General features: G+C 32.5%; 1 protein-coding gene across 1 annotated transcript in view; it reads left to right on the top strand.

Annotated features, from left to right (window-relative positions):
- The first annotated feature begins 6,536 nt into the window (after positions 1-6,536).
- Positions 6,537-12,822, top strand: part of LOC124366279 (diuretic hormone receptor-like) — a 163,893-nt gene continuing 157,607 nt past the window's right edge. Inside the window, exon 1 of the mRNA XM_046822688.1 lies at positions 6,537-6,609. The gene's annotated coding sequence lies outside the window, so the exon portion shown is untranslated. The remainder of the gene's footprint in view (positions 6,610-12,822) is intronic.

The raw sequence follows: 12,822 nt of genomic DNA on the forward strand, positions 1-12,822 counted from the left end.
TATGAGAAAAATCGAGGTTGACCCATATATTGCTTAGAATTACCGTTTCTTCTAATGGCTGAGACTGCCGCGGAGCTGCTCTGGATATATCGCCATCCATGTCCAAGATATCAATGACGGTTCTGATAAAGCTGGGACACAGCGTTTGTGGACAAATACGTCACTCTTGAGCAAACTAAATTATCAGCAGTCTTCGAACAGCAAACGTATTATGTACTTTATCAACATAAACAGACTGACTATGTACTAAGTGTTCGACAGCAATGAGACTGGCTTTGAATGGCAGTCCGATTCCGTTGTAATCTTTGAATAAGTTGTACCGAATGGACGAAACGCATGAGGTTGGATACCGCTGAGGTCGTAGTAATGAATACTCGATTTGCAACGTTTACTTATGTGTTTAATTGTGGCAAATAAATATAAAAGCATAACTTCTAGATGTTAAAAATAAAATAATGTATTGCCACGTTACTGATAAGTAGAGTGATAATGAACTAAATGATATCATAAGGGTGGGCCTAATGGTTCCAATGTTCTATGGGCATTTTGCATTCGAAATGACGAATGATTTAAAACTACCCTTCACGTGGATGTCGACTCACAAGCGAGGTGTCAGCATCCCGGCTCGACATTGCAGCTGTAGTCGTAAAAAGTGAAGATTAGTTGATTCGAAGTCTAAAAAGCGAAGTTGAAATCAGATTCTGAGACTCGAAGTTGAACTCGCCTAAAACAAAATCACGAAAATTATCGAAACAACTTAAGATTCATGACAACGTGGTCTCGTCAGAAATACATCACCACACTATTATCAATATTAATTTCCCAAATAAAATATCAACCAAGTAAAGTAACTACTTTACTTTATATTACATTAAAAATTAGATGCCTCACATGAAAGAGCTAAATTATAATACGGAAATATAAATCTTACTTAAGCCTCGCGCGCACTACGACGGAACGGACGGAACGGAAGAGACGCGTCGGGATGCGTCGGACGTCAGTCAGATTATCTGAGGAAAAGAACTTTTGAACAAATTCTGCGCGTCGGCTCCGTCGGCGACGTCGGGTCCGTTCCGTCCGGTGTTGTAAGCGCACACACCTCAGACGGAACGGAAGGAAATTTTCTCTATTCCAGCTATATCTTCTGAGCCAAAATGGATGTCTCCAAGTTAATTTCTCTTGTTAAAAACTACACCGAGCTGTACAACATGCGTCATCCTGAATATTTTAACGTTAACAGAAGAGAGAATTGTTGGGAAGAAATCGGTGCAATGCTGGGACAAGCAGGAAAGAGTCGCCTATCAAATCTGGGAATAACGTATGAAACTCCCCCAAAGCTAACCTTTTAGTGTTTATGTTATGTACCCAAAACCTGGCTTTTCTTTGTCTTCTCTCTGCCTCTTGTTCTTCTATTACGAATGCAGCAACAATAATTAATTCTTCATCTAAGCACTGAAGCATCTTTGACATGTTTTAACACAGACTGAGAACTTGATTAAAACACCCAAGACGAGTCTGGCGTGGCGCGGCGGTTCCGTCTTAATGCGCGCACCCTATCTTAAAATTTCCAGTCATCCGTTCTGTCGTTTCCGTCCGTTCCGTCGTAGTGCGCGCGAGGCTTTACGGACATGGTGCGCGAGATATTACTCGGCAGCAAGATGGTCAGCTACGAAGTTCCCGAGAGAAAAAATCAATACACGAGCCAATTAGGTTATTAATCAATTCTTTGTCTTCACATGTTAAAGAATTAAAAAAAAAAATGTTGTTAAGATTTTAAACAAATAGTAAGCATGTATTCAGCGACAATTTTGTTTTAGTTATAGTTTGAACAGTTTTTAAGTTCCCTGTGTTTTCTTGTATTCAAACCACTGAAACAAACATATTCAGATTCAAACTTCAATAGTGTAGTATATGGTTGGAAAGCTTATAAAATGGCGCAGTTTTTAAAATATTTAGCTACCTTCTTGTATACAGGGTGTAGAAAAATACAATAGACCAATGTTTTTCTTATATTTTTAACAGATACTTAAATTTTAAACTTTGGAACTATTAACAATGGAGTTTTTATTATTGATCCTTTAAAATTTTCACTTATTCCTATTCAAAATTTAATGTAGAATACGAAAATTACGTCATTTACTCATTTACAATCCGTTTACAGGTAGTTTGGAAATTGCTGTAATATGTTTAAAAACATGGTTATTTTAGAAAAAATTAAAATAATTCTTTTTGAAGCCAATTTTTTTTCTTGGAACCTATTACATGCATCATTACACTTCATTTACTTTGTAATTTCACTCAAAAATTATTGTAACACTGATGACCAGCCACACTGTATGTATTATATAAAATACAACTAAATAACGGAACAAAGTGTCAACTATTTTCGTGTTAGTTTTTAGTTGAACCTCCTTTCGAAGGTCAGAAACTCGAAATATCCCAGGTAGTAAGGCGTACTCGAAGAATGTGAAGATTTGTTATCTTCTAACATTGAAAAATAATTACCAGTCCGAACTGTAGGAATTTTGATCTTCTTCGTCGCAGACTTCCATTAGATATCTTCAGATGAGTCAAGTGCGTGACAGATTCTAGGACGCTACTATAAAAGGAGGATGAACTGATAAGTGGTGTCGATAATAAAAAGAAATGTAACAATAAGTTTTATTATAGTTATATTTTATAATGGTGTTATATAATTTACATTTAGTTCCGTTCCTACAGCAAAATTAATAGTTAGTTACGCCAGGGCTGTTTTCTTTGTAATATTTTGGTTACCATGCAAGTTTATTATTTATATTTTTGTTGAGAGATTATTATTTAATTTATATATTGTCGTAGTTAGAGTTTTATCTTTGCGTTTTCCTCCTATACACATATATGTGTTATTGTTTGAAGTCTAACTTTGTAAGTTACTTTGTTTTTGCTTATATTAGAGTAGTGTATTTTTGTTTCCCAACCGGATCTACTTATCAATAACTTGTTATTAATATTTTCAAATTTTCATGCTGGCATGAAATATGCTGTCACAGTATATCCCTTGATAATGTATATTATAATAATATTCATCTATGTTGATAACGCCATAAACAGCTGAACTATGTATTGTTTTTTTTTCCAAAAATGGTGTCAAGTTTATATTTATATTGTTGTTGTTAGAGGTTATTATTGAATGTATATTTTTGTTAGGGTTTTATTTTTTACCTTTTCCTCTTATACACATTTATATGTTGTCGTTTGAAGCCTAATCTTGTTGGTAATTTTGTTTTTGCTGATATAAGAGTAGTATATTGTTATTTCCCAACTGGATCTACTATCAATAACTTAACGACTCAGTCAGTCGTAGGTGGTTGATAGACGAATGCAGACGTATTGTGACCTGTATTCTGTAGTTCAGTTTTAATGATTAGTGTTGTGTATAGTTTTTTATTAAATGCATGTTTTTAGAGTTAGTGAAGTTGACAAACAACATTGTGGTTGTGATTTCAAAGCGTGAGGCGTGTCACAACGCTTTGGCATGATTTGTTTATTTTAACCTAGTTTTGTAATTATGTATTAGGTTAGTTATTTACCTGAAAAAGAGATCAGATTGCAGATCTCGAAAATAGTGTTACTGATTGTATGTTTCACTGAACGATGGCAAATGTCCGGAAAAATCGTGTTTCATTAACATATTCATCTACGTTGATAATGCCATAAACAGCTGAACTATGTATTGTTTTTTTTCCAAAAATGGTGTCAAGTTTATATTTATATTGTTGTTGTTAGAGGTTATTATTGAATGTATATTTTTGTTAGGGTTTTATTTTTTACCTTTTCCTCTTATACACATTTATATGTTGTCGTTTGAAGCCTAATCTTGTTGGTAATTTTGTTTTTGCTGATATAAGAGTAGTATATTGTTATTTCCCAACTGGATCTACTATCAATAACTTAACGACTCAGTCAGTCGTAGGTGGTTGATAGACGAATGCAGACGTATTGTGACCTGTATTCTGTAGTTCAGTTTTAATGATTAGTGTTGTGTATAGTTTTTTATTAAGTGCATGTTTTTAGAGTTAGTGAAGTTGACAAACAACATTGTGGTTGTGATTTCAAAGCGTGAGGCGTGTCACAACGCTTTGGCATGATTTGTTTATTTTAACCTAGTTTGTAATTATGTATTAGGTTAGTTATTTACCTGAAAAAGAGATCAGATTGCAGATCTCGAAAATAGTGTTACTGATTGTATGTTTCACTGAACGATGGCAAATGTCCGGAAAAATCGTGTTTCATTAACATATTCATCTACGTTGATAATGCCATAAACAGCTGAACTATGTATTGTTTTTTTCCAAAAATTGTGTCAAGTTTATATTTATATTGTTGTTGTTAGAGGTTATTATTTATTGTTTAATGTATATTTTTTGTTAGAGTTTTATTTTTGCCTTTTCCTCTTATACGCATTTAGCCTATATGTTGTCGTTTGAAGCCTAATCTTGTTGGTAATTTTGGTTTTGCTGATATCAGAGTAGTATATTGTTATTTTCCAACTGGATCTACTATCAATAATTTATTATTAATATTTTTAAATTTGCACGTTGGAATAATATACCGTCATCATATAAATACATCCCTCGATGATGTATGTTATAATATATTCATCTATGTTTGATATTGTCATAAACAGCTAAACTATGCATTTTTTTCTTTTTTTAATGGTGCATTGCCGTGTATATAAATAACAAATAAAACTGAAGTTAAACTCAACTTTCAATCTTTCGGTTCGATCCATCCTTCACACCTTATATCTAAGTGACGTATAGACCCTACTACGAGTACTATCGTTTGACACAAGCACCTCCACCAAATCCAAGTGATCACGACTCAGTTTTCACAACAAGCCTTTGTGCCAAACTGGCCAGCTCTGGCAACAAACAAACCTTGACAGGAGGGTTCTTGTTCATGGCATTCCACTGAGGTGACGTTGGTGGAGATGACGTGAGTAGGTATCAAGGCAAGAGGACTCTAATGAAGGACGGTGAAGGAAAACAAATAGTCACTCCCTTTTCCTGTGAGACGTCTTCCACACCCAAGGACGTAGCCAGCAAGGGAGTCCAAGGAGTCCGGACCCCCCAAATTTTCAATTTTCAATTACTTTGTTAGTAACGATTATTATCTTTTAAATAATTCAGTATTACTAAAATTTACTTCTGAAAGATCGAAAAATTTGTTCAACTCACTTGAGTAATACACTTCGCTAACGCTCAGCCAATTAATAGTTTACATAATACTTATTAATTCTGAGCCAATATTATCATACTAAACGGTATCATATTTTATGGTTTGTTATCTATTCTCGGATCAAAAAGTATTGATTTCTAGTATCAACGTTAATTCGGTTCAAGGGGTTCGGACCCTCCACCAAAATTTTCAATTTTCAATTGCTTCTTTGGTGAACCATTATTATTATTTAAATATACAGTATTACTGACATGTACTGCTGACAGATCGTTCTCAACAAAGAAACGGGTCAAGAACTTTTTAAGGAACAAAATGGGTCCTTACTCTCTTTCCATTACGGGAAAATATCCGTTGTCTGGACCCCCCCAAAACTTTTTCCTGACTACGTTCTTGTCCACACCCATTGTAGCCGTGTCTGGGTGGATGTGTCACGAAAGATCTACTACGACCATTGTGCCGGATATTCGTAATCGCATCAAGAGAATCAAGAAATTCTTTAAATTAGTTAATTGATGCGGAAGCGTAACTTTGTGACATTACAATTGTTCCTGCATTATTATCAATTGTGACTTTTCGAGAGTCCACACCCTTTAAAAACTTTGGGACTTCGATCACTTAAATTCATTAGGAACCACTGGAACATTAATAGGGTTGTTGAATTTCGTACAGACTTCCTTGGAGAGCTTCTGTCATTTATATAAAAGCGATTGCAACTATAAAATAGAGCTGTACTAGTCGATATGGCAAACCACTGTAACTTCTTTTTTAATACTTCAGGTCATTAACCTGTCAATTACCAGGTTAAACGTACAGTAGTTATCGTCACACCAACCAAGAGATGCAGACAGGCTCTTGTTAAGGCTACTAAATGCTCAGTTTTAAAAAAACTTCAGAATCAAAATGGACTGCAGTGCAAAACTGTTTTCACTCTAAACCCATAGTTTTTAGGAAAAAAAAAACATGTGACAGTTAAAAACTTTATTCGAGCATTCAAGACGATAAACCTATTAATATCAATTGTCAATCTTGGAGCCATCCTCTAAACAAACGAAATGCTCCTTAGAAACACTTTCAGAGCATCAGAGTCTGCTAAATCCTGGTATTTAATTAAAAAAGTTAAATTCCTCATAAGCCCACTTAAACGTTGTTTACTGACAGCGTGATTCGTCATCAGGGTACGTGTGAAATAGCTAAGTGGTCAAAACCGGTCAATTGACCCGGGTGACATTTCGCCGAAGCGGGCGGGAAGAGGAGTCAGCTGGCGGTGGTATGGCGGGAAATGTAAACAAACATCAGCTGATTCTGCGACAGCAGACGACGCGCTTAGTCAGTCTGTGTGGAGACGCGGCGGGAGTAACATCTAATGGAGTGGATACTGTTGTGTATTTGGTAAGTAACCGGTATGATAATAAATGTGTGCATTTGTAATTTAGACGCAATAGTTTACAAAGTGCCAAAACTTATTCTTATGGCAATAAATTTGTGTTTAATTTGTAATAAATCACTTATTTGTTAATTTTTTAAATTTAAATTTTAAATTCTGTGTAAGAAATTCAAAACAGAGAGTTGTTATGTATACTAGGTTCATTTGTAATAGATTTTACTACGTTTGTAATATATTTTACATTGATTCGAAGCATATTTGACATTTGTAATAGATTTTACATAATTATGTTGGGAATTAAAGGAAACGCATTTTAATAGTTAATTTGATATATTTTGCTCGTATCAGTAAGTTTTAAATTATTTATGCGTTTATGTTAGATAATGTTTTAGAGATTTACTTTCTTGTCGATACAAAATCTAAACTACTCGAAAATCTGACCAAAATAGCTACTTTTTTCTAACTAAATAAACGATTTCAATAGTTACGTTTACGTTGGTAAACCTGACTAGAATGTGTTAAGTTCGATTCAGTCACAAATAATACCAAAATGTCCAATAATCAATTCTCAATACCAGAGAACAGAGTTGTTGATACAGTATAGAATTTTCGAGAAAACATTGTAATAACTTTAATTTTGTCTTATAATTTTCTAAATGTGTTCCTCGACTAAACTGTCATACTCTACATAGGATCAAAGATTATATTTCAAACCTCATGATAATGATGTATCCCAAGGATTCTGGATACAAATATTTGTTTAGTGGATAAATGTGCATAACGTACATAAAACGTTTTCATGTGTGTAATTTTGTAATGTACATTTGTACATTACATTGTAATGATAATTCTACACGTGATTTAAATAATGTTTCCGGACACGGTTTCCGTTAAAAAAAAATATTTTTTATTGTATTAATAAAAAAACACACAAAAAACTAGTTCACAATTTAGGTTATGTTCACGCAAAATCGATGGAAGGATTTTCAAATCGTTAAGTGTTACAAAAGCGATACTCTACGTATCGTGACCTGCAATCTCATGTCTTCTTCCGTGGCTCTTAAAAATGGCCAAACAAGCTTTGCTGGGTAATTTAAACAAATTGTAGCTAATGTGCCAAGACATGCACAAGTCAGGAAACACAGCGTACCATACAAGTTGTACATGATCAAAACACTTTAATAATAGAGGTGGAGGCACTAACACAAGCTGAAATAACAAAACACTTGTTTAAGCAAATTTATATGTAATATTTCAAACAAAAGTCGCTCAAAATGTTTAGTTTCTTGAAAATTTATTTAATTTTTAATTTCAATCAATTTATTATTACAACTACAGTTACGGTTCATTAATACTATCAGTTTGAAATCTTAATTATTTTCAAAAATTTTTATAGTACAACATTTTTGAGATCCTTCTTGCGTAATATAATAACTAATAAGAATATCTTTATTTTCTCAAATTAAAAAGATATTTTAGTAAAGAATATGCATTTGTACTTAAAAATATCTTCTCTTATCAGGACTTATTAGCTGTAAAATTAAAATCATTCAAATACCAAATAGTAGTTAAAAAATAAGAGTTTGAGAAAATATTCAAAGGCTTCAAGGCTTCAAAGGCAAACAAATACAATCTCATTTTTCTGTCATATTGAATTTATTTTAAGAGGTCGTTGCTTTTAATCGGTTTGCTGTGATACGTGTTGTTTTTTATTTATATTTTAAAAGTTAACAGTATAACCTGTTGAGGAATAGCTGAAGCATGTGAAATTTTCAAATTAATTATTGCTGTGAGGTGCTGCCTCCTAGCGACAGAATACAATCACAGCTTTGCCACTAATGTCCTGTAATTTTCTCGCGCCAATCCATTTATATACTATTCTCGGTTCTTGCAATTCATTGATCATTGATGTATCGTGCTGACTTCTAGTGACAGAATGATTATAAAAAGATTAATAATTAATCAAATGCTGCTTTTTATGCTCAAATACAACTCGAAATGAGATTAAAAGAATAAAACCGTTTATGAGTCACTAAATGTGAAATAGCACCTCGCATGTAAATGTGTTTAAAAAATGATCAAATTTTTCCAAAATAAAACAGACTATACAGTTTTAAAGCTACAAAGTATTATAAGGCAATATAAACAATAAGATAATAAATTATGATCATTTATGGTTTATGTTTGTTCAATAAATAGTATACAACTAAAAAGTATTCTTTGCTCCCTGGGGCCCATTAATGATACCTTTGCTTACTCTAGTAGACCCTAGACAGGTTGAAGGTTATATCCGTCAGAACTCCTCAACAGGTTAACGACTTTGGAAATAATAAAAGTTCAGGTTTGCGTCATTGATCTTTCATAAAAATTAACATTTTACTATTAAAAATTTAATGTAACACAAGTTTTACAGAAAAACTGTTAATTATTTCTTAAATTTAAAGTCAATAGAAAAATTATGAATAGTGTTTGAGGACAGTATAAAATTCTATAGTAATGTTTGATTTAAAATTTTTATCACGTTTTCATCCCTGGATTCGTTGAATGCATTAGTTGTCCAGACGCTAACCTTCTTTACGTACGCACTACTACTTCAACAGAAATGGAACTGAGGGTAGAACAGTTGCTAGACCACTCATCTCTCTATTCCTGCCACAACAATCTTCAGTCCGGTAAAATAAGGATGCAACCTCGGAATGAAAGATAATAAGCTAAAAATTTGCATACGTCTTTATTTTGATGGTATAAAACTTACCTCAAAAGTCTCATATAATCACGTGTACGCGTCTTTAGATATTTAAGGTCAAAGTTCATGAAAATCAGTTTTTTGATAATATCTCGTTTCCCTTACGCTAAATGACTTTGAAGGTGGTAAGAGAAATTGTAGAACGAAAAATTCTCTTCAACTTTTGTCTGAAGTAATTTTATGTACGCTCAACCCTTTTTGAGATACAGCGCAAAGAGTAGGGGGCCGCTTACCTGTATATACGATAATGCGAGGTCAGCCAGTAGAATACAATAAATAAATGAGTTATACTGTTAATTATTCACTTACTATTATTATTGTTACTTAATACTATTATTATTGTTGTTAGCATTATTATCAATATTATTACATTTCTATTATTATCATTATTATTAAATTTTTATTATTTATTATTTAATATTCCATATTTATAGATATTAATTATAAATTATATATTCTCTAAATAATACTTATTTCATTTTTACCAAACATACAATATTAAAAGAAATATTTCAAATGAATTTTAATTATCTATTTATTTATTGATCCAATAATCAATTTATTAAAATTACAAATACAAAATATTTGTTTTTATTATTATTATTGATTAATATTTTTGTTTTAATTTTCTTCTTCTTCCTCTGGCTGTTCAATATCGGATTTATTATCATCATTCTCGTTTACGAAAGTATCAGAATAGAAAGATTCAAGAATATCAGGTACATATTCACTTCCTTCTGACCATCTGAAGTTGATGAAGCGTTGAGGCATGATTGTCCATTACACTGCCCACAAATTAAAGTGCATTGCAATCCTGATTTCCTGCATCCGCAATTAGAACCACAACCTTTCTTGCAATTGCAAAATATTGTATTCAGCAGTTATTCTGGTGCTGGTGGTAATAATAATGTTATTGGTTCCATTTTGCAGTACCCAGCCGAATTCCTGGGGTTCTAAATCATTTCCCAACCAAATTTGGGTCTGATAATAGACACGAAGGATATGCTGACGAGCTGCTGTACTTGAAGGTGGAAAACTTGATAACTGCACTGGTTTGTTGCGTCTTGTTGATTTGATGAACTGGGTGTATCGAAAAGAGTCTATATCGTCTTCTGATTTCGGAGCATTATACGTTGCTAAGAAAATACTCCATTTTCAAATAATTCTTGTACAGAGCAGTTTTTTTTAAATAGTTCAGCTGATTGATTTAAATCGTGATGTTCTTCGAACATTTTAATAAACGATATTTTACCTTTTTTATAAAGCGCAGAAGTCGTATCACATCCACTAAACGCGTGTAAAAATAATATGTGTTTCTTAGAATGAGGGTATTTATCAAAACTTTTCGATAAATACAGTTTTGTCTCCACATTAATCTTACCCATTTTTTTTTTTTAAATTTCTTGTTGATGTGATTGAGCACGTCCTATCAAGATAACTAGCAAATCAATATCTTCTCCTACCATGACAGAAGTAATTTTTTTAAAGTTCAGACTCTGAAATAGCTGTTTCTACAATGATAACATCACCATCATCTCTGGCTTGTTTTGTAGTGATATCAACAGTTTTTAATTTGTTGATAAGCATCTCTATAAATATTTTTTTATTAGATGAATTCGATAAAAAATCAAAGCAGAGTTCGTAAAATTTTGAAACACCAGCAGTCCTTCTTAATTGTTCCATTGCTTTAATGTTCTTAGTGTAGTCTGAGTAACCATCAAATAGAACAACGATACTTAACCCATAATGTGTTTGTAAATATTTGACGTATTTATTCAAAATATGAGAGATAGTATCATCTTTATTCCATACAACGCGATGCAAGAGAAATCAACCATCGATGATATAATATTCATATGAAATAATATTCATAGTAATATAGTAATATGGAAGAAAAGTATTTCTTTTAATATTGTATGTATGGTAAAAATATAATAATTATTATTTAGAGAATATATAATTTATAATTAATATCTATAAATATGGAATATTAAATAATAAATAATAATAAAAATTTAATAATAATGATAATAATAAAAATGTAATAATGATAATAATGCTAACAGTAATAATAGTATTAAGTAATAATAATAATAGTACGTGAATAATTAACAATATAACTCATTTATTTATTGTATTCTACTGGCTGACCTCGCATTATCGTATATACAGGTAAGCGGCCCCCTACTCTTTGCGCTGTATCTCAAAAAGGGTTGAGCGTACATAAAATTACTTCAGACAAAAGTTGAAGAGAATTTTTCGTTCTACAATTTCTCTTACCACCTTCAAAGTCATTTAGCGTAAGGGAAACGAGATATTATCAAAAAACTGGTTTTCATGAACTTTGACCTTAAATATCTAAAGACGCGTACACGTGATTATATGAGACTTTTGAGGTAAGTTTTATACCATCAAAATAAAGACGTATGCAAATTTTTAGCTTATTATCTTTCATTCCGAGGTTGCATCCTTATTTTGCCTTATTTTACTGAGTTATTGTCTAGTTTGCAAGTTCGTGTTCGAGTTCCTCGTTATTTAATTGGACAGCTGTTGAAACAACTACTTACCGCCTAGTCTGATCTGCAGTACTCAAATATGGTGTTATGACTGGTCAAACAAGTTTGTTATTGACGGTGGAAAGTTTGAAAGGATAACAGGATTTCGGACATTTGCCATCGTTATATGTTATAAAAGTTATAACACAACGTTTCAAGGATTGCAATCTATCCTCTTCGTCAGGTGGGTGAGGTATTAATACGTACAAAAATAACGAACAGAAAGAAGTAAAGAAGGGAAAGAAAATGGTTCAAACATTCCCAAAAGTTGATTTGGAGTCCAGTCCAGGCGTTGTCACTGCACAGGATGTAAGTCACGAGCACAAATCACAAGTACGAGGATCACCATCACACACCACACCAGCACGGGCTACAGTGGGATACTAACAAGAATGGCGATGTCAGCTCTTACATCGGCACCGTGTAGTGTCATGTGAATCAATGTTCGTTATCTGTTGTCATCTGTTTCTGTTCGTTATTTTTGTATGTATTAATACCTTACCTATCTGACGAAGAGGGTAGATTCTAATTCTCGAAACGTTGTGCTATACCTTTTATAACCCTTAACGATGACAAATGTCCAAAATACTGCTATGTATATATTTAATAAACAGATAGCATAAATTATAAATAATTTAATAAAATTTTATTAAATTAATTATAATTATAGCATAGGCAGAGTTAATTTTATAAATTTATCATAACAATAAAAATAACCGAAACAGGATACGAGCCATTTTACCACGAGAAAACAGTGTTTTCTGTTACAGAATCAAGGCATCAACCGCAGCTATAGAATATAAAGAGAGGTACAATATCAGGATTATGACAGCTTTTGTGTGTTATTATAAAGATAGGTACAACATAGACTGAATACAGTAGTACATTCTTTAGTAGATCATAAATGTCTTTAAGCT

Source organism: Homalodisca vitripennis, chromosome 7, assembly GCF_021130785.1.
Source record: "Homalodisca vitripennis isolate AUS2020 chromosome 7, UT_GWSS_2.1, whole genome shotgun sequence".
Taxonomy (NCBI): Eukaryota; Metazoa; Arthropoda; class Insecta; order Hemiptera; family Cicadellidae; genus Homalodisca; species Homalodisca vitripennis.